Source organism: Diadema antillarum, unplaced genomic scaffold (assembly GCF_040938485.1).
Source record: "Diadema antillarum isolate AM-2024a unplaced genomic scaffold, OU_Dant_1.0 scf00000062, whole genome shotgun sequence".
In the NCBI taxonomy this organism is placed as follows: domain Eukaryota; kingdom Metazoa; phylum Echinodermata; class Echinoidea; order Diadematoida; family Diadematidae; genus Diadema; species Diadema antillarum.
The window spans coordinates 2,469,662-2,494,198 of NW_027270951.1; the positions used below are offsets into that span (position 1 = coordinate 2,469,662).

The 24,537-nt window shown below is 39.8% G+C and overlaps 1 pseudogene; it reads right to left on the reverse strand.

Annotated features, from left to right (window-relative positions):
- LOC139716190 (uncharacterized) overlaps positions 1 to 21,023 on the reverse strand; it is a 243,494-nt pseudogene extending 222,471 nt beyond the window's left edge.
- Positions 21,024 to 24,537: the final 3,514 nt, after the last annotated feature.

A 24,537-nucleotide genomic window follows, 5' to 3' on the forward strand; every position in this document is an offset into this window, starting at 1 on the left:
AAGTTTACTGTAGCTCTAAACCCACATTTAACTGGACATCCTGTGAACCGTAATATCATTCAAGCTGTAATCAGTACATGCAGATATGTGAGAGTGGAAAGAAGGGATGTCTGGTCAAATGAAAAGCATAAAACCTAGTCAGATAGCACCTCCAACAATCATCTTTGCTTGTCAGGATTGAAAACGAACCAAAAATTTCATCATAATTTAACTCATTAATCGCCCACATGATGGCAGGCAATCAAGCATGAGCAAGTTGAAAAACAAACTCGATGTCACAAAACACGATATTGTATTTAGATGGACAAACGCGCTAAATCCACAGCTCATCATGCGACAATATTTCCCAACCTTCCACATAGGCTCATTCGCTACTGAATAAAAGCTTCCTGAGAATTTCTGACAATTCCAGAAGCACATATCTGCTGGGCAGTACAAGTCAGCAAATTCAAGTTGGATGATTCTAAAATATGTATGCCTTAGTAATGGTGCCGCCAAACAGATAAGCACTTGTAGTGTGAAAATGAGAACGTTTTTCCCACATTAGATCGCTTGGCTTGGCAAGTTCTACACCTTCCCAAGATACCTTCAAGACATTTGTTAAGTTCCGCCAATTAATCACTTCCTATAGCACTAGGGTGTGTAGGTGTCTTATTCAAGGCCTCCATGGTTCAAATTAGGGCCAGTCGATCGCCGGGGATGAAGCTCACGACTTACACTCTATCTTGGAAAGGAAAGGAAATGAAGGAATAACATTTTTCAAAAGTCATGGATGTTAAGTTTGGCTGCGAAAGCAGATTTCAATCACCTCAGAAATCATTTGCCAAGAAGGAGGTGAGGACATTATCATGGATACTATCTTTACAAGTCTCACTCTATTTATGCTTCATTTTTATATTCACTGTATAAAAAATGAATGACATTATGGAAATGCAACATCTGTAATTACCAATGAACTTTAAATTGGCAGACTTTCTTGACAACCTGCTAGGGTTTTGGTGTTGTTGGTTTTTTTTTAAAGAAGAAACATGACAGCCATGATCTCGTTTTTCTTTCGGTTTCTTTTTCTGAATCTCTTTCGTAGTCATCTTGTATACACGGCCAAACTAGAAACATGAAGGTGCACTTGACCAACTTGACACCTTTCTCAGCTTGACAAGTTTGTTTGACCAACTGACCAGTCTGTCCTGTCATGACTCTCTTCTGAGATCATGAAACTTTACAAGTCTGTTGGATTCACTGCTTTTGTTTGTGTGCCATAAGAAACAAATCATACATTTGGCAAAGCAACATCTAAATTCAGACTTTACATAAAATGAGCTCTATTTTCACTAAACTGATGTGCGACACAAAATCAAAGAGAATGACTTACACCCTTTGCATCAAATTATTGTAGTCTGGTGGTAATCTAGCAACAGTGACACTTGGGAACACGGAGGGGTAGTTGCAAAGTAATGAACCAAAGAGTATTACGAGGTGATGGAATCATCGTAACTTCTAATGTGTGTGTGTGACCAATATCACAGTGTGCAAAATTTGAACATTTCCCTTGTGTGTGTGTGACCAATATCACAGTGTGCAAAATTTGAACATTTCCCTATCTTTCTTCCTTCATGCCAATTTTTGATGAAACTTTTACCATTTTATTTGTCTGCATTGACTATACTTCTCAAAGCCAACTTGAACATGGTGTGAACTTGCTCTTTTAGCTCCTTTCCGGCTGACAGATGTTCTGCCCCATGGACTTCCACTGTGCGCTATGCGCTGGAATAGTTCCAGTCAGCTGCGATATGTCGACGAGCGCATTGGCAATGGTAACATTCTGTGACAGTAGAATTCTCATTTCCCCCATGGGTTAGGGAAAGAGGAGCCTTGCAGATCTATGCAGCTTGCCAAAGGACACCAGGAAATGCGCTGATGTTTTGAGAAAGATTTCAACCAATGACTCTTTCATCTTAAAGAGTCAAGTAAGATGCAAGCAAGACCATTGTAACCACATTACCCCCCCCCCCCCCCATAATCTCCCCAAAACAACTGAATGTTATCAATATTATTGATGCTTTGTCTTTATATAATATTGTACATGACTATGGCTGTTAATAATTTATAGTAATATATCATTATGCAATGCTTTCCATCCCATGCTTTATATCCCAATATAAACTTGCATAGATCTTCTGAAGCCGAGGTGTGATTCAATATCGAATACTGCTGGTGAAGTACAGTGTACAATGTACAGTAGATCAGACTCTACGAAAACTCACGTACTGCATAAATTTGACATACTGAAAAAACAGACATTTTTGCATGCATGAAAATTTGGTGAATTTTGCAAAGAGCCAAGATTTGCGAAAGTATAATGCACACAGAAGTTCTTGTCTACACAATACATAGAATACCAATGGCAAGTCACAAATGTTTCATGCTGCTAAAGAGGTCGACTGCTCCAATTCGCAAGTTTCAGGTTTTAAAGTATACCTCTACATCAGCAATTCACAACATGAATATTAGATTTTCAAAACTTAGCCATCTACACAACACTGCTCATGAAAAATGAATACATGAAAGAACATGACACATCTTCCATTAACAGTCACTGTCCATCAATCAGCCAAATACCACGTGGCTTGATGCTTCCATGACTGTCTGTGTCGCATGCCAATAAACAGAAGGAAGAACGTCTGTTCATTAAAGCTGAGTGGAAGAAGGAAACTATTCCGTGATCCTGGGACGAATTGCCCCCAAAAGTCTGCCTGTTATGTAATCGCGACGTTTCCTTGCCCAGTACCCAGGTGGACACAAAGATGATTTGACGAGACAAGAGGAGCTGTCGGATAATTAGGACCTTACGGTAATAGCTGCCCTCAATGCTGCCAAGAAACAAAATGACTTGGGGGAAGCAAAGCGGGCAGGTTTAGAGGGCGAAAAAAGCTAACCACTACATACATGAAGGGATTCTTTCTGACCGGTCAGTCAGCATATGACAGACTTGTACCCTCCATAAGGGAAGGCCTTCTGTTCATCTATTCTTTGTCTCAGTCTGCAGGGTTAAACTTGACAGCTTTCACATTTGAGAGTCAAAAGTCCATTACAGGACAGTGAATTATTGGTGGTCTATCACTTGGTCTACTCCCACTTCGTCTAATGGCCCCACATGGTCTAATCCTGTTTCGGCTATAACTAGTTCATCTAATGACAATTTAGTTCAATTGCCACTTAGCCTCATTACTAGTTCGTCTACTTCCACATGGGCTATGCCCATTTGGTCTAATACCCACAGTCGGGAAAAATCCAAGGACTCAAAAGTAGAATTAGTCCACCTGGTCATTAGACAAAATGATAATTAGCCAAACTGGGCATCAGACCAAGTGAGGATTGGACTAAATGTTCATTAGATGAAATTGATAGTAGACCAAATGAGTTTAGCTGTAGTGGTGTTAGACGAACTGGGAAGTAGACAATCTGATATTAGACCAAGTGGCAATAAACCAAATTACTGACAGGGTATAATCTCATCATCAATACATTGCACCCACCAACATCTATATTCTTCAGAGGTGTGATTTATTCTTAATGAATCTGAGACACCCACTGCTGTGGACAAGTTCCTTGTGATGCAACAGCTCATCTTGCATCCAGCATGTCTTGAGTTTTCTAGCATTCATTCTGTAAACCCTTCTCAAGTTGAGTGGGTTTGTGGGAATTTAGTCGCTTTGTGAACGCCTCCTGAATAGAATTAATGTTTCCATCGCAATAATTCAGTAAAATTTTTTCCCCCATTTGCACAGTACTCTGAAAAATGAACTTAAAGGGATGGTACAGTATTATTACAGTGGAGATGAGAATTGCGCTTTTAACTTTTTGCGAGATACCAAGAAAACACTTATGAAATAGTACAGAGCATACTATTTTAAGAGGAATTCAAAGCTTATTTGATGAAAATCGGGTTTGGAATGACTGAAACATCCAAAAACAAAGTAAAACAAAGCAATCGGAATAAAAGGTGGGTCCTACACTTTATTAGACTCGCTCTGTTTTGGATGTCTCAGCCATTTCAAAACCAATTTTCATCAAATAAACGTTGAATTCCTCATGGAATTACATGCTCTTTCGTATTTTATAAGAGGTTTCTCATCATCTCACCAAAAAATGTTAGAAACCTGAAATTAGGTCTCAACCAAAACTATACGATCCCTTTAAGATTGCGATTCAGATTGCAATCCAAACTTCACTCATTCTGCCCTCAGAATGCACATCCTTTGTATATTCGTGGGTATACTCTACTGGATAGATTACATGACATGTTAAATTTGAATGTCTACAAGGTAGCGACCCCCAGTCTGAAGCTCATGAAGCCATGATACCAATGCCATTAACTTGCACTCTACATTTCAATGCCATGTTTTCAATCACTTTCATGGTCTAATCAGAGGTTGAGGGTAATTTAATGTGTATCATATTCACTGGCAACAAGGCTGCATTGCCATACAAACTGCATCCCAACTTTGGTGACAAAAAATAAAAAGAGAGAATATAACACATCATGTGGAGGGCTTTTATTCCAATCAAAACTTTCATCATTTTCACTTCACTTGTGGTAATATGTGTATTCCTGAATGTTTTTGCATGTTCCATAACATCTTTTCTGTTTATTTGTTAAATTCTAAGCTTCATTGAAGGCTGTGTGTCGAGATTATTGATGAATAATCGAGCATGTAATGTGAAGAATAATTTGAGAGTGTGAGTGAAATATTGATGTATCAAACTTGGAAACAAAACTCACATGAAAGAGTGTGCACATATATCATTTTTTCATTTACAAATGCCATAAAAGTTGCTGTGGATATGAGTATTGCAAGAAACAGTGTTATTGTGTGATGCATTCAGAGCACAGCTGTATTGCAATCGCCGCTATGGTTATGCAAACTTACTTGTTGTCACTGTGCTTTGTGTCTCAGACTTCCTTTAATCTCTACAAATTGGCACGGAATCATCAGTGATTAAAAGGTGATAACCACAAAAAAAAAGAAGAAAAAAAAGAAGTTGTCTCTTGACTGTAGAACGTAGCATTGTCTGTAACATTGATTACCATTATGCACAGTAGAGTATATTATTATAGTAGCTGCGCAATATAAATGTCCTTTATTATTATTATTATTAGTCTCTTCATTGGCTGATATCGAGTTGCTAATTGGCACATTGCTCAGTCCCATACATGATTTTGTGTGTTGGTTAGGCAGGTGAATCACTGGGTTAGAAAGATCATGATTTGGCAGTGCTGGCTTATATTGGCCGTAATCTGAGTGTACTGCTTTATTTATGCTAAATATAGTGTGGCCTTCGCCTTATTGCCGGCGAATATCAAGTATGGTAATTTGAAGAAAAAAAAGAGTCCTAACTGAATTCCTACCTGTGTTAGGAAATTGGGCAAAATATATGTCGACACTATTGATGTTGGTACAGAGGAGGGAAAAAAAAGAAATGTGCCATCAGCACATTGTGTTGTTAAAATTGTGTTTGTCTGTAGGTATAGCATGCATGTACCATATGATATACTAGTATGCATTTTTGTTTAATTGTGTGAGTTTGTATGTGTGTGTATAATATGGGTGGAAGGGGAACATGTACATGTGTAGCCCTCTCTCCTCTTCACAAATTCTGCAGATCTTTGACGAGGGCAGCATACCATGGTCGCCATACCATCCTAAACGTCAACACGCTGTTAACATGCATGTATGGAGAGCATTACGGAAATCCAGATTTATTAAATAACATCCCTCCCTCACACATTCGCCTGATGAATCGTCCGCATCACCCACCGTAATGCCTCAAAAGAAAAAAAAAACTATCCTCCAGACAGCCGCAGAGGGGAAAAAAAAAATCGCTAGTGCAATACGAATTACGGAGATGTCTGGTGAGCTAGGATATTTTTTCCTTTTCTCCCCCCTCCTTCACCTTCCGTCTGAGCTGGATGGGGCATACTAATTATTGAGCAAGAACTAGGGGATGGCTTTGCAGGCCTCATTTAAGCAAATCAATTGAGAAGCATCGCTCCGCAGTAGATCCTTTTTCTCTCAGTCTCTCCCTCTCTCTCTCTATCCCATGTTCTGTTTTTCATGCCACGCTCTCCGGCAAGCCGCGCACAACAGCTGGACACTTTCAATAGGGGCCCTTCTCGGAGCGGAAGGACACATGGGCAGGGCAGAGAGGGCTGCGCGCTCAGTGAGGTGAGAGGGAGAGATGGCAATGCAGTGCAGTGGATGGAGATTATGTGGTTGATGCGCGAGGGAGTTGGAGAATGGGAAGAGGGATGAAAATACTACAGGGGTATTTCTACTGGTACTTGGGGAGATGGGGAGGGGTGTACAGGGGTCAGTATAGAGGTAGGGATGGGTGGGTGGTGATGCCTTTTAGGAGGGGTGTGGTGGGCGAAAAGGGAGGGGCTAGGGGTGAAATGGTGGAGACAATAGGGTCAAGAAGATGTAGACTACTTCAGCTATCTGGACCAGTGTGTGATAATGAATAGAATTTTCATTGTTAGCTGCCACAATATGAGTGCGATGGAAACGAAAGTAGTCAGACATAAGAAGTGTACATGTATGTGCTCCTTGGTAAAAGCAGAAGTGTAAAATTTTCATCCTGTCTAGTATAGGTATATCACAGCTTCCGTAGTCACTAGTTGTAAGAGTAAAGTAATCAATCTAACAATTTAAATGGATGATAAACAAGCTTGATTTTGTTAGACTATGATGATAATGCTTGTATGCCAATAAGTTTGGTAATTTTAACCAAGCGCGTCAAAGTCAGTAACAAACAAGAGCTAAAAGGCAATAGGTTAGGTTAAGAACAACCAGATCACTACCAAGTAACGAGCATGAACGTACACCATGATATCAAGACACTCAAGGATATGGTGTACGAGATACAGTGAAATATACTAAATGCCATATTTTCAGTAAGTCTGAATTTTCGCGATTCGGTTAAATTCGCGATCGTGGAGTATTAAACTGAACAGAGAAATGTGTACGTGTATGCCACATTCATATTGGGATCAGAATCAATATTTTCATGTGTCTTTAATTTCGCAAATAGCAGGACTATTACGGGACTATTGCGGTGTTACACCTAGGCATTGTCCCTGTGCAACACAGGTGCAATTTTTTAGGCAATGTGAATGCGGTAAAAGAGGGAGAGGGAGAGAGGAGAAGGGGGAAGAGAGTAGAGGACAGAGTAGTGGGACAGACAGTGACTGCATATCTGAAGTGTCCTCATTATGTGTCATCACTCATACACATCCTATCAGACAACCATGCCATGCCATTTCAGCAAATTACCGAACTCAACATTTAAAGGTTTAGTATGACTGGTACCTGTAGTCACTCATCTAAATGTTCATAACAAAGGATTTTTAGCAAATGGCTCGTGCATATAATTTGTAAGCTCAGTTCACTGATTTTTTTTTAATTACTTCTTCTTCTTCTAATCAATATAATAACACAGTTAATTTATGCATTTATAATTTCAAATAATTCATTTCATGTACACTTATTTTACTTTCTTTATTATGTCAGTCTTGTGTATTTTTTATATAAAAACTGAAGAGATTACCCTGTTCAAATAAGACTGAATAAATAAAGAAATAAAATTTTAGATAAATCAACTTTCATTTCCTGAAAAGCAAATTTGTCTCAGAGATAAAGTTGTGATTATGAAACAATGTTATTGAAAGTATGAGTTTAGAGGGTGCTTTTCACAACATTATCAGAATTTCATTAGGAGGTGCCATGATAATGACAATGTCTCGGTGAAGATTTTCCAGTAAAGCCAGAGCTGTCGCCCTACAGGTCCAAGGCCAATTTATGATAGTCGCCGAAATAGAACTAATACCCCTTTCAGTAACTCATGCATTTTTGGCCAGCTCCTGGCCCGAGCTCCTGGCCCGAGCTAATTTGGCCTGCGCTAAGCAGTAAAAATTGCGTTCAGTAGCTATAGCAGAGCCGCACTACTTTTATGATGACCCATTCACGAACTCGGCCACGTGAGGGATAACTAGTATCATGGTAACTGAATGCATGCTGCGGCGGAGGGCACGGCCAGGTAATTGTGATCTTTGATTGTGCAAAGGAATTTTGGCCCATGCCTGGCACTGCTTTCATTCATAAACTCTTCAATCGGCACCAGGCCCGAGCCTGGCCCGCGCCTGGTGTTAGCTGCAGCAGCGCCAAAATAGCCTGCTCCTGGCGCGGGCCACTTTGGTCCGACTCATTCATAAACTCAAAATTTTTCGACTTAGCTCGGGCCTGGCCCGAGCCAGGGGAGTTACTGAAAGGGGTATTAGATACAGAGAAGATATGAAACTGTAATGAGATGCAAAAATATATATTTTTTAAGTATATCAAAAGAAATCTTGACCTTGTACCTCCAGAAATGCATCATAAGTATCAACAAGTTACAGAATGTGTACTTTGCATAACAAATGAAGAGTTCAAAGGCAAGAGTGACCACGTCAGTGACACCATCGCAATGTCTAATCCATATACTGTAAACACAAAAATTTTCATTGTATTCCAATTTTCACATATTTTGTACTACTTTTGGCTAGTGCAAACTCTAAGACCTGCAAAAACGTCATCACAATTTTTCTCTGCACATTTTGAAAGGGTTGACAATTATGTAGCGTGAATTCAAGAAACCATGAGTATGTTTTTGAGCCTCTCTGCGCGAAAAATTAATAATGCAAAAATACTGTAAAACGAGGAATGTTCGCGTGCATTTTAATTTCGTGAATTTCGCGAGCGCCAAGATTCGCGAAATTAATATGCACGCGAAAGTTCTTGTCTACACTATATGCATTGAATGCCAGTAGCAGTTCAAATTTAATGCCGCAAAAAAGCTGTCGGCTCCGATTCGCAAAAAATTCATGCCGCAAAAAAGCTGTCGGCTCCAATTCGCAAAAAATTCATGCCGCGAATATGTCATGTTTTACAGTATTGGTGTTTACAGTTCTTAGTAGCAACTGATGTCATTGTTTTGTGGGAGCATGTCAAACTGCATAAATTAAAGCACTTCCATATATAGTGTACGTTCCTTCAAAGTACTTACATGTATGCTTCAGGTTTCACTGAACCGATCATGTCAGTTATGCCTAATTTCACTGTGACATACACTTTGTAAACGATGAGGCTTTTTATTTGTGATTTTAATTACACATGTTTAGTTTATCTGAATGGCCCTGGTGAGATAACAAATAAATGTGTAACATGACTCCTTCACCTGTTGCACAAAAGTATATTGTCTTGACAGGTACCTGTACTTCTGGTTTTGAAAATAAAATGTATTTTGCAAAGTCATGTTGTTCTGTATTAATGTGAGAGACTGAGAGACAGACAGACACAGATACAGACACAGAAACAGAGACAGCAATAGACAGACAGACATACAGACAACAGACAGACAGAATAACAGACAGATCAATACTAAATAGGGAAGAGAGAACAGGAAACATGAAGAACTCAAAGACAGCACTGGTCTTTGTACAACATCAAAAGAGATGGTGGCATTGCCCGGGAAGCCATTAAGGAAGGTGTAGTCGGGAGGAAAGACAGTGAGAAGGACATTTGTGAGAAGGAGATCGACAGAACGTGGGAAGAGACAGAGGGGGGACAGAAAGAGAGAGGGAAGAGGAAAGAGGAGAGGGGGAGATGGGTGATCAGAAAGGGAAGCCATGACTGTGTGGGACTTGGTGATGGAAGTGGCAAGACAACAATACGGATTGGCGGCCTCCCCCTAATGGAAACATGTAATAATGTCTGGACAATTATTGATGGCACACTGCACATAATTATGGCTGGTGTGTAATTTGGGGCTCGATCAGCTGCTAATACATGCGCTCTCTTACTCCCACTCTCTCCCTCTTCTCTCTCTCTCTCCCCACAGAAAGGGATGTGTAAAGTATGTCTTACTCTACCCCACACATCACGCTTGCATTATGGAAGCCCACTTGAAAACACCTGTACACAAGCCATTTCCATCTTCCATGACTTGAAAGCAGATTGCTCGTCATCAGAAATGTCCTGCACATTCTTTTTTTTTTTTTCTGACTATTTGGAGGGGTGGGGTGACTTATGATTAATGTATCTTTTCAATCCCTCCTCCACGAAGGGAGATCATTAGATACAGAAATATATACATGTACACATTGCCATTCCAAAGAGCACCTTCTTCCATATAAAAGATTTAGATTAAAAAATCAACTTTTGAACAGCATTACTGATAATAGATGCATTACTCCACCATTAATTTGATATGAAAACGAGAGATTTTGCTGATTTTTGCATTCAAATAAAGAGGGCAGCTCGGGGAATGAATCTGACTACATTGTCATGTTTTTACCTCTCTTCAGTTGACTGCTTATAAAGAGACAGGCAAATCTAATATTGTCTGTTCTATTAGTCATATACATTCATACATAAAGTTGATATACATGAGGTTTTATTTCCTAAGATTATAAATCAAAATCAGCACTAATATGACAGTGCAACACATCGCCACAGTCATTTCAAAACCACTCCACAATACAAAAGGTATTTCCTCTACTCTCCCAAATAAAAAATTGGCCAAGGGTCCCATACTTTTTACATGCACTTTCTAATCACAGGGTTTGGCATTTACTTTTTCTCTCTTTAAATCTGAAGTTCTGGTAGTCCAAAAAAGAAATGTAGTGGCCCAAGATAAACATAAACATAACAATCCATTTTGAATCTTTAGTGCCCAATTTGGCCAGCAAAAGGTAGCCTTTTTGGAAATTTGGCCATCTGGCCAACATTAATGTAGAGCCCTGAATCACTTGCCCAACAATGACTTTTAGTTGCCCCAGGCAACCAGGCAAGTGGGTTCATAAGACCCTGCACTCTCTTCTAAACATGAAATATACTACTCCCTTGCAATGACACACACATTTTACTTTACAAAGAATTAATTCTCATGGTATATGCTTGGAATCCACATACCCACAAAAAGGGCTCTGAAGTTGCATTTTGCTATACAATGCTTATTGACACACTAATATCATGACAAAATATGATGAAACAGTATAAATATGGACACAGGTAAAGAGCCAACCCTAAACTGGAGTGAAAAAGTCAGGAGAAATGTTAGACAATTTATGTGAGTTTGAGTTCTTCTCCTTCAAGTCTTTGATAAATTCAGAAAAAAAAAAGAATACTGTTCATTTACTTGACATACATGTACATTCATAAACAAGCTCTATAAACAGCACCAAAAAAGAGACCCCAAAAAAGACCCAAACCCATATTCATTTCCAAATTGAGGATTCTCCAGAGGTGTGAAAAAAAGAGGCAAATCAATATTCCAAGCCACATGGCTGATTGCCTCACCGCATCGTCAATAGTCCAGCACCCATACTCCTTCCTCCTTCTTTCCACTCCTCACTCAAGTTCTCTGACATCTGCTCATGCTGACCCCTGTGCAGTCCCCGTTGGGACCCAGGTCAAGAAAATCCCATCCTTTCACCCAATCCCCCCCCCCCCCCCTCCCTCCTCCTCCCTCCTCCTCCTCCTCCTCCACAAACTGCCAGCAGGGAGAAACCAAATCAAGGCATCGCTCTGGGGAGACGTGGTGATGGGTTCGCAGGCATGACAGCTCATGTTGTGCTTCCCTGGCTTGCTTTATTCAACATCCGCAATGGATCCTCCTTGACATAACCCCATCTCCCATCACCCCTCTGTACTCACTCTCCATTCTCACCACATCTCCATCCAAACACTTTCATCCCCCCCCCCCCATCTTCTACATACAATGCATTAGCACCACACATACATTTTGTGTATTTGACACCCATGATAGGTAACTGATGTACAGTGTATTAGGAGTAGATATATCCCCACCCTCTTGACCCCTTCCCTACCCCCAGGGGAGGACCGTGGATATCAATTGTTTGCAGAAAAATTAGCACAATTCTGTCATCCCTTCTACTGCATGCAATTACTATTCTATTCATCCACAATAATTCACATTACATGGCTTCAGAACTCCTGTGAAAACACACTTCTGGCAATTTAATGCAAGTGCATCTTATTTTCTTAAGCTAAGTGTATGATCAGCTTTTGTCTATTTCCAGCATTTTCACATGATTTCATTCATCTCATAAAAAAAGGCCAACACTGCTATGTACCTGCTATGTACAAGAATGTCTGAGTTGTCAGAGGATAGTACATTGTACACCTCAAAAGATCACTTGCTGATGTCAAACAAAATAGGATGAAAAGGGAAAGTCTGTCTCGTGGTAATTTTGAAGACAATGATTCAGAATCATTTCCACTTTAAAGTTAATACACCCACCACATGATACAAATAATTCATTTGACATGTGATAACAGAAACAGATAACATCAGGAGCCATACCTGTCCATCATCTTGATGGAAAATTACGCTTATTAAAAGGTTACTATGCCCGAGTTGTCTTCAGTTTTTTTTTTTTTTTATAATAATGTCTATATACAAAGATAAGACTTAGAAAGGAATCTCTGCAAAACTATGCTGCACATCATCCAGTGTATGGATAAATTGTTTAGCGAAGATATTCAAAATGCAGACTATAATGGAAAAAAGCCAGAAGCAATGTGACAATGATGAATCACTCACAAAGGACAACAATAGAATTCTACAAGAGCCATCCATCTTGAGTCGATTCGGGCCTTACATCATCCTGTTACGAGAGTGGTACAAACTCAATTGAGGACCAGTTTCTCTTGATAATTCATCAGAGATGATCCATTGAGCACTTTGTTTCGATATAACAAGATGCATACTATACTTCAGTAGCCACTCCAAATTATCACCCCACCCCCCTCCCCCTCACATCTGAACATGTGTCAATATTCATACTGCCACTGATTGATCAATATCCATCACCATTTCTTCCCCATTCTTTCTCTTCCACCACCTCCTACCCCATCCCCATTCCCGCTCGCATCTTGCACCCACAGCTACGGCAACATAGTAGTTGTCACGACGACCCCTCCAGCGATTCTGCGACAAGCGCGAGGATGAAATGATGATTGCGAATGTATCATTTGCATTTTGCTCACAATGACACTGTGCACAGGCATTGTAGGTGAGGCATACGAGCAAGGCAGACAATTCTTATTCTTATATAAACAACAATAAACCAGACCAAGGTAAGATACTGTATATCCAAAACATTTCTGCAAACACAATCTCCCCAAGATGCTGATCTCGTCAGTACGTATCACGATTTTAAAAGCAGACATACTGTACGGATGGGTGAAATGTTACTTGATTTTCCACAAATCCATCTCGCCAAATACAAGTGTAAGAAATTATGGTCTCCTGCTGTGATTTTGATTACTGAATGCTTTAGGAATGCTTTAATACTTAAGATATTTGTTCTCCTTTTGTCTCATGTTCCAATACTCTGAAAACCCCTATCTTCAAGAATGTGAAGAAGCAGGTGGTTTGTGACAATTTCTGTTTTATCTTCATGAATGGTATTTGTGTATTATATGTATGTGTATGTGTTTGAGTGACATCATTTGAGAATCCATCACAAAGTGTTTAGACCTGGCCTTCAAAGCCTATTGTACCATCGCCTTTTCCTTCTGGTATCCAGGTACTTCTTCTTAAAGGTAGGGAATCCCATTTGCACGCCTTAAATGAAGAGTTGTATAAATACAGTGGTATGTTGAAGAGAATATCATTTTAGAAACTCCCACAAAGTATTGAAAGTGGAAGGTAACATTTAGTACAGTTTTTTGACAGTTAGATTTTGAATTGAATTGTTTTCGGGGCTCACCGTAAATTCCAGTACATTACTAGGCTACCTTTGCAGACCCATGTACTGCATGTGTGTCCATCATGTATATTTTGTGAAGAAAGTTCAACACTTACAAACATTTCTATATACATTCTTACCACACAGTCTATATGTTATTACATCAGCTCTTGTACTTTTAGATAATTTGTGTTTATAGATCACAAATACAGAAGAATGCAACAAAAAGGCTTACGTGTGACTGACACACAGAACTACTGAGTAGTTGAGTTTTGTGCATTATTCAAATTTTAGATAACTGTTGACTTCCAAATTTCTAAGCAGTGGCCTAAGCAAGTCCGCTGAGGTTCATATTTAATGCTTTGCTGCATTTTGGGAGGTCTGTAAAAGGTATCCCCTACCTTTAAATTCTTGTCGTCAGTTGTCCTTTCAAAGAGGTCTGTATCAGATCTTGCATTCTAATGCAGAAAAAAAAGGGGGGGGCATCTTATACACTTGAACCTACTTCAAAAGGCTGAACACTGTTGACTTCCACAAAATGATTCAAATCAGAAGTAAAAAAAAAAAATCCTGTCAGGATAATAAGTGTAATTCTCTGTATGATTTCCTAATCTTAGTATTACAGTTCAAGAGATAATTTCCAGGAAATAATTTTCCTGGTACTGTGTAGCGATTCGCTGTGCATTTTGGTGTGACTGCTATACAAAATGTCATTTGTGTAGCAATTTCATTACGTAGAATTGTTCACCAGTTTCTTGAAAAGATATCTCCATCAACTAATCTATCTTGGTATTCAATTTCAGGAAGGGAAATTATTCCCTGATTTCCCATCTCTGCCATTAATAGTAAAAGGCAATGCAACCTCTCAAAATTCTATCTAACCCAAGTCAATACATCCATTACTACTGTTTTGTTTTCCATAATACTCTTTGTATTGATGTTTGGGAATCTCACAAATTTTAGGGAAGATGTCTACTATCTTATATTTCTGAGGGCTTTGAGAACATACAGACTTGCTTGTATAGATATTTACTTAATAGGGAATCCTGTTAATATAGGTTCCCATGAATGCATATTCTTCATTCATCTAGTATACCACTAAGTGCACTGCTGCCCTTGTTCTGAGTGTGTTTTTTCAGCTTTGTACAAATTAATTACTCAGTTAAAGATAACTGTTTGACAAATTTGAGATGTGATGCCACAGCAGTTGATATTTTTTGTCAAATTAGGGTGTGGCATAGGCTACAGCCTTTATTTGAGGTATGATTCTTACAATTAATAAGAATGATATCCATCATGATTAATTCATTTCATTTTGTTTAATTTCTGTACATCTAATAAAACAAACTATGAAACAAAGATACAACACATCACAATGAATTTGACAAACACATTTGCAAATATGATCCTTACTTACAAGAACAAAAACAAATGGGCAGTAATGACTATCACTATGTTTATTACTGCTCTCACTTTTTTTCATCATCTTCATTTCATTGTTATTGTTATTTGTTATTATAATTATGATTTGTAGTTGTATCAGTATTATTATTGTTGTTATAACCATGACGAATATCATTATTATGATTTCATCTTATATCATCAATATTTTTGCTTTAAATTACAGTATTTGTCCCACCATTTGAAATACACGGCCTGCACGCTATTCATTTCAATTTAGTGGCTACAACATGGTATCACTTGAGTAACGGTATTATGGTAACAAACACAGACAGGGGTTTAAACTGAAGGACTGGTTTCAAACCTGTTTCTGCGAAGAAAAGAAAACAAGATATTTCTTTAAATTCCTTCATTCTTATATTTGCAGTTCCAGGTAGAGAGACAAAGCATCTGTGATCCCTCCCGGGTAAACCTCAAGCACAGCTTCTGTCCCAAGTCACACTCTCAGGCAGTCAAGGATCTGCCAGGCTCAGGGCGCGGAGATTGACATGCAAAGGTTGCTAGCATAGGAATGACCTCCGACCTTTGTAAATATACAGGCTCCCACAATTTCCATCCAGATGTGCAGCAGAGGTACCTTCCCCTCTAGTTCCGAGGTAAATAAACATTTCTGAGGACATCTTGCTGTTCGCTCTCAAATAGTGGCAAGTATAAGCGAGTGCTACGACAGTATAAGACTCCACAAGTAATACTATGTACATATTGTATGCAATATTTCGTGTCTCTCCCTAATTTTCAGAAAAATTATACACTACTCACAAGTAACACTGTGTGATATGACTGAAAGAGTGAATGAATGCTTCACAAGACCAATGTTCAGATATGTTAGCGATTTCCTTTTTATTCATTAACCTTCTTTGGAATTGAATAATTGTACATACTGGTGTTGTACCTGTATTAATATCCATTAGTACAATGTGCAGTATCTCACAGCAGCTCGCCATCAGAATTGAAATTACTCAAAATTACTTTCAAGTCTACTTCTACAAACAAGATTCATGTTGCCATGGGAAAAAATGCAAAAATTTGATGTATCTGAACAATTTCTCCTATCACTTACAGGAGAAAGTGGGTGGATGCTACTCAGTTTGGTGGTATTCATCATTGTGATGTCTCTCTCACAGTTTACAAGCAGCAATTGTACCGAGACATTCCAGGAGGGGAGGGGATTAGGCCCAATCAATAGTCACCCTGGGGTAGAACAATTAATTCAACCAGGTGAGGGTACAATTGGTAAATGAATGCACGGAAGCTGTGTATGCAGGAGACTGCACACATATTATGTAACTTTAAACAGAAAATCACAGCACCCCCACAGATTGCAGAAGAAGGAAGTCTTAGAACAGCTGAATCTGTTTTCCAACCTAGTCAAAACATTTTCTTCCACGTATGATATGTGCACCAATGCACGCACTGCATTTTTGACACCGGAACAGGCTGCTTTCAATAGGCGGACCTAAAAATTAGGCACTGCCTGGCAGCTGGGGGGGGGGGGGGGGGGGGGGGGGGGGGGGGGGGGGGGATCCAAAACATAATGAATCGGGTAGCCCATCTGTAGAACTATGAGATTTGATTTGCATTGTTGGAGACAAAAAATCAACACCAACGGCAATACAAAAACAAAACAAGACAAATAAAAATTGAAACAAACAAATAAAACAAAAAAAAACACATTATTTTACCCTTTACACTCAAGCATTTCTCAGACATTTACCTATGCAATTTTAAACTTGCCTCTGCTATCAGCTTCGCTTGTCTGCACATTGTCAAAATGGTAAGCATGCCTCGATTGCCACTTAGGTATGATCACACAAAGACACACACACACCACAGTCAAAATATAGCAGAGTGGCATACTTGCACCAATGAGGTCAAGGAAGACGGGTGGGAGTGAAGTGCCTTTACAGAAAGCAATTAAGTTTTAAAAGATGCAAAACAAAGTTATCAGACGAGTGAATAAGCATATATGGGGAATTATGGACTAGTTCAAATATGAGTCTGACAAGAAAGAGTAGTTTTAGGACCACAACAGTGAAATTTGATCAGAATTGAATACAAATTAGGGTTGAAGTTATGAAATTGTTTGAAGTTTCACTAATTTTTGTAAGATGGGTCTTGAACAGTTGATGTGAATATAGATGCAAATAAGTGAGCTAATATTGTCATCACCTCAATTTTCTATTGACAATGTATAAAAAACTGACAAACATTTGAATTTTCTCCTATAAAAGTTTAAAACATAAAGTTGTTCCTGGCTGAATAACTTCAAAATATTGATCAGTCAGGCGTAATTAGGATTTGAGACTGAGGCATAATTTGGAAAAAAAAGGAATACTTATGTCAATGTCCAGTTTGTGAAAAAACTGTATAAGTGGCAAGTTGCGAGGTGACAACATTATGAATCCATTCATTTTATTCAATGTTGACTGTTGAATATTGACCATCTTGTGAAAACAGCAACATTTCACAATTTCATAACTTCCTTAATATTTATTCAATTTTGATATTTTTTTAAATTTTTACTGATCCTATTGTGCCTATGACATTTAATTCTTTCTAATCAGACACTTTTTAGAGAATTGCCCTTTAACAATGATCATTGCCGGGGTCTTCCATGTACAAGTACCATGTTGTCAGAAAGATGGTGGTTTCACCGGATACATTGTAAGTATTCCACTTACTGCCTTGTTTATCAAATTGCCTTCACCTTCCTGCACTGTAGTGGCTTTTAAAATTGGGATTCATCCTTTAAGTACTAGGCAATGATTATGTCCATGAATTCAAATCAGTTCGTCCTTCATCAGGACACATTGGGCAAACAGCTTTACTTCTTGAAAAAAAATTTCACAAGCTGACTCACTGAAGGTCCAAACTGTGTGTCTGAGGTAAAGGGTGAAGTCTATGATAATGGATCCTATCACTGGGCAGGGGCAGATCCAGGAATTCCGTAAGGGGGGGGGGGGGGGGGGGGGGGGCAAACAATATTTCCGGTGCCACTTCCGGGTTTTATCTCATTTTTTTTTCTTTTTATTTCTTTTGTTTTAACAATAAAGAGGGGGTGCGCGCCCCCATCTGGATCCGCCACTGCTGGGGCACCACAATCAATTGATCCAAACTCATAGTGTTGCAAATATTGTTCACAATGGAAAATTCTTTAAGACTTTCTCTTTCTCCTTTTCATTTTTCTTTTGTCCCACAACTAAAAAAACCCCTTGTCTCACGTTTGCTGATGAGCTAGCGGAAGACAACTAAAGTGTTACCATGACAATCATCATAATTTCGGTGAAGAGAAGTTTAGGCTCCTCATTCCACAAACTTTTAACAGCATTACTTGTCAACTGGTTCTCCACTGACAGTGTCTAGTCTACTGTAATCCATCTTGGTACTTCATTAAAAAGATGTTTTTCCCTAAAACCAATCTTTGTTCTACAGACAAGAATTGTCTAATTTTCCCACTCCAAAATTCAGAGACATATGAGTAGCTAGCAGCATCAATTGGTTAGAGTGACAATGAAAACAATTGGGACTAGAGTAGAAAAACAGATCTTACCTCTCCTCCATCATCTGCGGAGGCAACCAGTTGAGTGAGTTGATAGGCACGCTTATCTTCAGGAACATCAAGGTGGTCGAAGGCTTTCCTCTGTGTGTACAGCGACAAGTCGCAGGTTGCACAGGTCAGCACTGTACTCTTATCCTCCATGATGATCCCGCCAGTTGGACGCTCATGACGCAGTATGCAGGGGAACTCCTTGGTGCTGACTTTGCGGATGTCTTCCCGCTGCACCACCTGCGAACAGATGAAGCAGACAAACCCACTGACACTGTATCGGCGAAGCCACCTGTTGCTGTCGGCAAAGGCGGACGACTTCTCATAGTCGTGCCACTGGGTGTTGAGATTGATATAGCAGTACTTGCAGGTGATTGCGATTCCCGCTGTGTCGATGGGAGTGGCATTGGTTGATGGGTTGTGCTTCATGAGGAATGGAAAGAAAGGGACGCTACCCTGTTGATCCTGCTGGTTGCGTCGGGGGAATGAATGAAGTCGATATTGATCTCTAGGTTTACAGAGTACACTGCACAGGAAACAGGCAGTTTCTCTGACCACGTCCATTGGGCTAGCAGGTCTATTGGAGTAGGTGCTTGGCTTGCTTGAATCATTGTTGCCAGGAGGGTTGATCAAGTATTGTCTGTCACTCTGCGGGATGCTCTGCCGCTGGAAAGTCTTCCATTGCTGTTCCAACTGATTGAAGCATGGATTGCAAACAAGCACGCGACCCATTTTGTCTGGCTTTCGTGCCTTGTGAGGGCGCTTCACCTTAACCAAAAATGGAAAGAACATCTTATCTCTGTCATCTTCACCCTCTGGTGCACAGGTGTCTACAGGCTGAACTCCGGCTGGACTGGTTATTTCACAGCACAAGTAACACACCTCGTACTTATGTTTACGTACCTTTTCTTCTGTTTTACTGTCCTCAGTGTGTAAACCACTAGAAGCGGAGGATGACAGTTTCAGCTCGCTTTGGTTCCTGGTGCGGTAGACACGTTTTTCCATTGGGGTTCCTGTCAGTTCATGGGCATTCCACTGTTCATCAAGATCTTTGTTGCAGGCTCCACATACTCTGGCAGCACCCTCTGAAGAAAGAGGCATGGATCCTACAGCAGCAGTGTGCTTCGCCAAGAATGGGTAGAAGGGGTCGACCGAGTTGTATCTGCGAGAGTGGATGAGATGAGCTTCGCCGAGTGGCACGGCGTTTCCACACAGGTAACAACAGGTGCATATCCCTGCTGATCCGTCACGCGGATCGCCAGGGGGATCCCCGTCACGCGTGATCCCGCTGGTACCACCAGCAGCAGCGGCGGAAGTAGAGCGGAGATGGTACACTCTCTCGTGGAGAGGCACGTTCTCCCTCTCCAAGGCCTGCCACTGACGCAGAAGGTAGCCGGAGCAGAGTTCACACATGAGCACTCGGCCAAACTGATCCACGGGCTTTGCCCCACTTGGGGCTGGATGACCAAGAATGCATGGGAAATATGGCGACTCCGATTTCGACCAGTGGCTCGTGTGCACAACGCAAACTGCCTGCTGGGGAATGGAAACGCCGCAGCCGTAACATACAGCAACAGGAGGGATCTCTATATCCCAACTGTTAAATATATGCCTCCTCTTCGTGTCTCCGTTTGTATTTGCCGTAGATACTGTTGATAAAGGTTCCATAACCCCGTTATTGCGTCCACTGTCTTCTTGAGTTGATAATCCTGGAATGCTGCCGAAGCTCAGTCTCGAATAGATCTCCTCTCGCATTTGCTGGTGAGTGGTTAAGATATGGGTATCCAGCTTTCTCGGCTGGCCGACAGAGTCGGCCCGTTTCAGCCAGTACAACCGCTTTGGAATTGGAGTGTTGTTCTTGTCAAAGGCTAACCATTGCTGAATGAGGAAAGCATAGCAAACACGGCAGGCATCCACAACACCGTCTGCATGGACATAACTGCCAGGTGATGCTTCGTGATGCTCTAAAAACGGGAAGAAAGGCTCATTAGCAAACGGGCGAATTCGCAGCTGACAGTTCGCTCTGTGTGCACCACACACATAACACACGGAGAGATTACCGCGGCTGTGATGAGCGCTGGCTGGGGCGAGCAGCCTGTCGCTTCGCGAGCGAACCTCCCCTGCCATGGCGGTTATATTTCACAAATTTCGAACTTCACATGAAAACCATTTATATCCACTTATTCCTCTTGAAGATAGAAATGAAAGTAGTCTGTCTTAACCACTAGTCTTAACGAGAGATCGCACCACAGTTCATGGACAAATCGTAAGCGACACAAATTTCGCAATACACTGTCGGGCCACTCGTTCGGTCCCCAGCTAATAGACGTAATTTGTGTATAATAAATCTGATCCGCCCACAGTGTATGGTTTAGCATGCATGCGCCGTGGGTTTGTGTACAGTACGCGACAGCTTTGATCACAGCCTCTTACCAGACGTTTATTGCATTTCAGCGATTCAAACCGCAGTTTTCTGTAACAGATACTACTAGTAACTGGTGCGTTTGTCATTAGTTATCATTGTCATGCTTATAATTCTGAATTGAACTTGATAGAGTGAATAATAAATACATTGTATGAGTTCATTTTTTGTTTTAATTAGTTGCTGAATAATATGAGAGTAACATCAAGGGTAGGCCTACTTATAGACGGCGCAAGATGTGTCATTAATGTCATCAACGTCTATTCATGCACGAATATATTAACTTGCTATCATTTTTTTCTATTTTAAGGATAGTTTTATGACATTTCATTGCCCAAAGCAAATTTGATATGCCTTGCAATTCTATATTAGATTATGTGGATGTATGTCACGTGGTTTAGAAGTAGAAGTACTGTGTATGCCAATAAAAGACATCAGTAGACAAGGAATTCATGCTTTTTTTGTACAAGAAATCATTACCACCTAAAAATATGTACACAATTAAAATTGTTGAAACTGTGAATAGTCCTACATGGAATAAAAGTTCGGTGCTGATCAGTCTTGTTTCATGTGAGATAGTTGTGTGAATGTTGCGTATGAGTGATATGATTAATTAGTGATGTACATGTGCATTTTCGTGATTTGAAATGCAGTGTATGAAATTAGAAACGAGAAAATCCAAGTTGCACAAAATATAGTGAGGTCGAACACGTTCCTAATCATATTATTGGAATTAGACGATCTTAAAATTCAGTTTCCTGACAGAAATTTCTCCTTGGCAGACAAGGAATATAATATCTCATGTGAGTTTCATTGGATCTTGTGTTTAGAACACCCTTTGTTTAATAAACTTGGAATATTGGTAGAAATATTATCCCATACATTTAGGATTGGACAGTTCAAAAACAGAATCGATACGTCTTGGCAAGACTGGACTCAACGTCTACGTATGTAACTCTCCGCCAGCCGTCATCCGTTTGAGATCATAGCTCCCTCGTCGATGGCCTGCTTCGGTACGAAACACGTTGGCGCGAATGGTATCTTCGACTGATGCCGGTGGATATCTGCATCCCTCTGGCATATCTGGCCATTTCAAGATGTTGGGATGCGATTCGAGCGTCGACGCGGGGCTGTGTGGCTTGGCTGAGGTTATAAGCTAGGCTTGCCCGACAATAACAAGCCCCTCAAATTCAGTTTGCAACCGGCACGTGCCCCATTGTAAGTCACTATTCAACCAAACAGCGCCTTTCGAGTGCACCGGTTCCAGATGTTTTCTGATCAAAGCGCAGTGCTTTGTATACGACTGACATGAGTAGGGGAGAGACACGCAGAGCTGGCCAGTGCGCGAGGGAGAGCGGGAGAGAGGACTGGAGAGCAGTCAAGACTGGGTAAAGACAGGAATGTGAAGGAATAAGAGACAAATACATGTTAAAGAAGAATAGGAATGAGAGAGAGGGAGGGAGAGAAGAGCTGGAGAATTAGTGACTCCCAGCACTGCCAGGACTGACAGCTGGGATGAAAGCAAGCAGTCAGGAAGGACAGCCCATGAGATATTGCAGATAATATATTGTATATTGCCCCCAATTCGTGCATGGACAGTACTGAGTATACGTGCGGCAGACTTCTTTTTTCTCTCTCCCTCTCTCCGCCGCAACACCCGTGAAGACAAGGTTAACAGAAAAAGCTCTTCTGCAAGGGCAGATTAGATTTTTTTTTTTTTTTTTAATGAAGAGTGATGGATAGACCAGATTTAGTAGGTGTTGATAATCATGATATAGATGTTTTTATACATACTGTATATAGGTCCACAATTTACTTCCTTCGCTACTTGTTATAAAGAAAAACGGACTTGTGGCTTCGTTGTGCTATTGATAGAGAATGAAATATTAGTTTTACATTTTGAAATGGTTACAAATAAGATAAAGATGTGTGTACATAATACTTACACACATAAACATAAAATGACGACTGAATTATTAAGTGATAGTTTTGATGAGATAGTCAAACATCGTTATATTGGCAGACAGCAGGAAATAGGATATTGAGCATAAACGGGAGATTAAGCATATATCATAAGTCATGATAGTCCATCAGAAATACGAATACATCTTATTTAGCATATATGCCCTATTTTGATTTGTGTTCACTTCATATTTTGGCCAGCTCCTGTCACTACGCGAACAATACACATACGCATCAGGCAATGAAAAAGAGCATACATATTGAACCAAATATGAATATGTATGCATGCATGTTATATATATATATATATATATATATATATATATATATATATATGTATATTATAATGTGTGTATATATAAATATATATTATATGTTTGTGTGTATATATATATTATATATACCTCCTTTTTGTATGACTCAATTATTGCTTCACTAATTTACTTAATTTCGAAGTCGAAATTTCAGCTTACATGTTTTCCGCGGCATCTAGTCATATTTTCAAAAATAGAAGAAAATATCAAGAAATTACGTTTATCAAGAACACACAGCGAACTGATGTACACTGTACTTTCAACGCCCTTACAAAGTGCAGGTGAGAAGTTATAAGAACAGAGAACCCGGCTTATAACGAAAGAAAGAAAGGGAGAGGAAGGGGGGGGGGAGAAAAAAAATTGCCTGAGTAAATGTCGTCTTTGATCTTTGCGACCAAGCGAATTGCCCATGCACCATTTCAATAATGGAAAGATCGAGGGAAGTGAGAAATTAATGATCATTCCTAATATACTCCATAGAAGATGATGGTAGGTGTTGACATTACATAAGGCAGGTTCTTGATATTGGCGGTGTGTGCGATTGCGTGTGCGTGTGTGTGTGTGTGTGCGTGTGTCTTTGTCTCAATTGTCTGTGTGTGTGTTTGCTGTTGTTGATAAAACATTGCTAATTGTATATTGTGTGTATATTACATTCAAGATGAATGTTTTTTGTCATGTGGAATTATAGAAATCAAATTAAGATTATTGAAAACAAAAGTGTCATCGCGAAAATTCAGTTTCGAAATAATCATGTAAAGTATTTTCAGATATTTCTAACGTAATTACCACTATAGTTGATTTTTACTTAAAAGAGTGCATTAATTTCTTGCTTTTTTAACACATTTAAAGTAATTAAATTTTATTTGTATTTCAAAGACTCTTTTGCAGAAATGGAAAAAGTGTGTGTTTGCTTGGTTTTATCTATATTTCTTTATGACTATGTGTATAAGTTGAGAGCTGTGAAAATACATTGTTTGCTTCTTCTAAGAATCATTAACATCCCACGGATGTCATAACA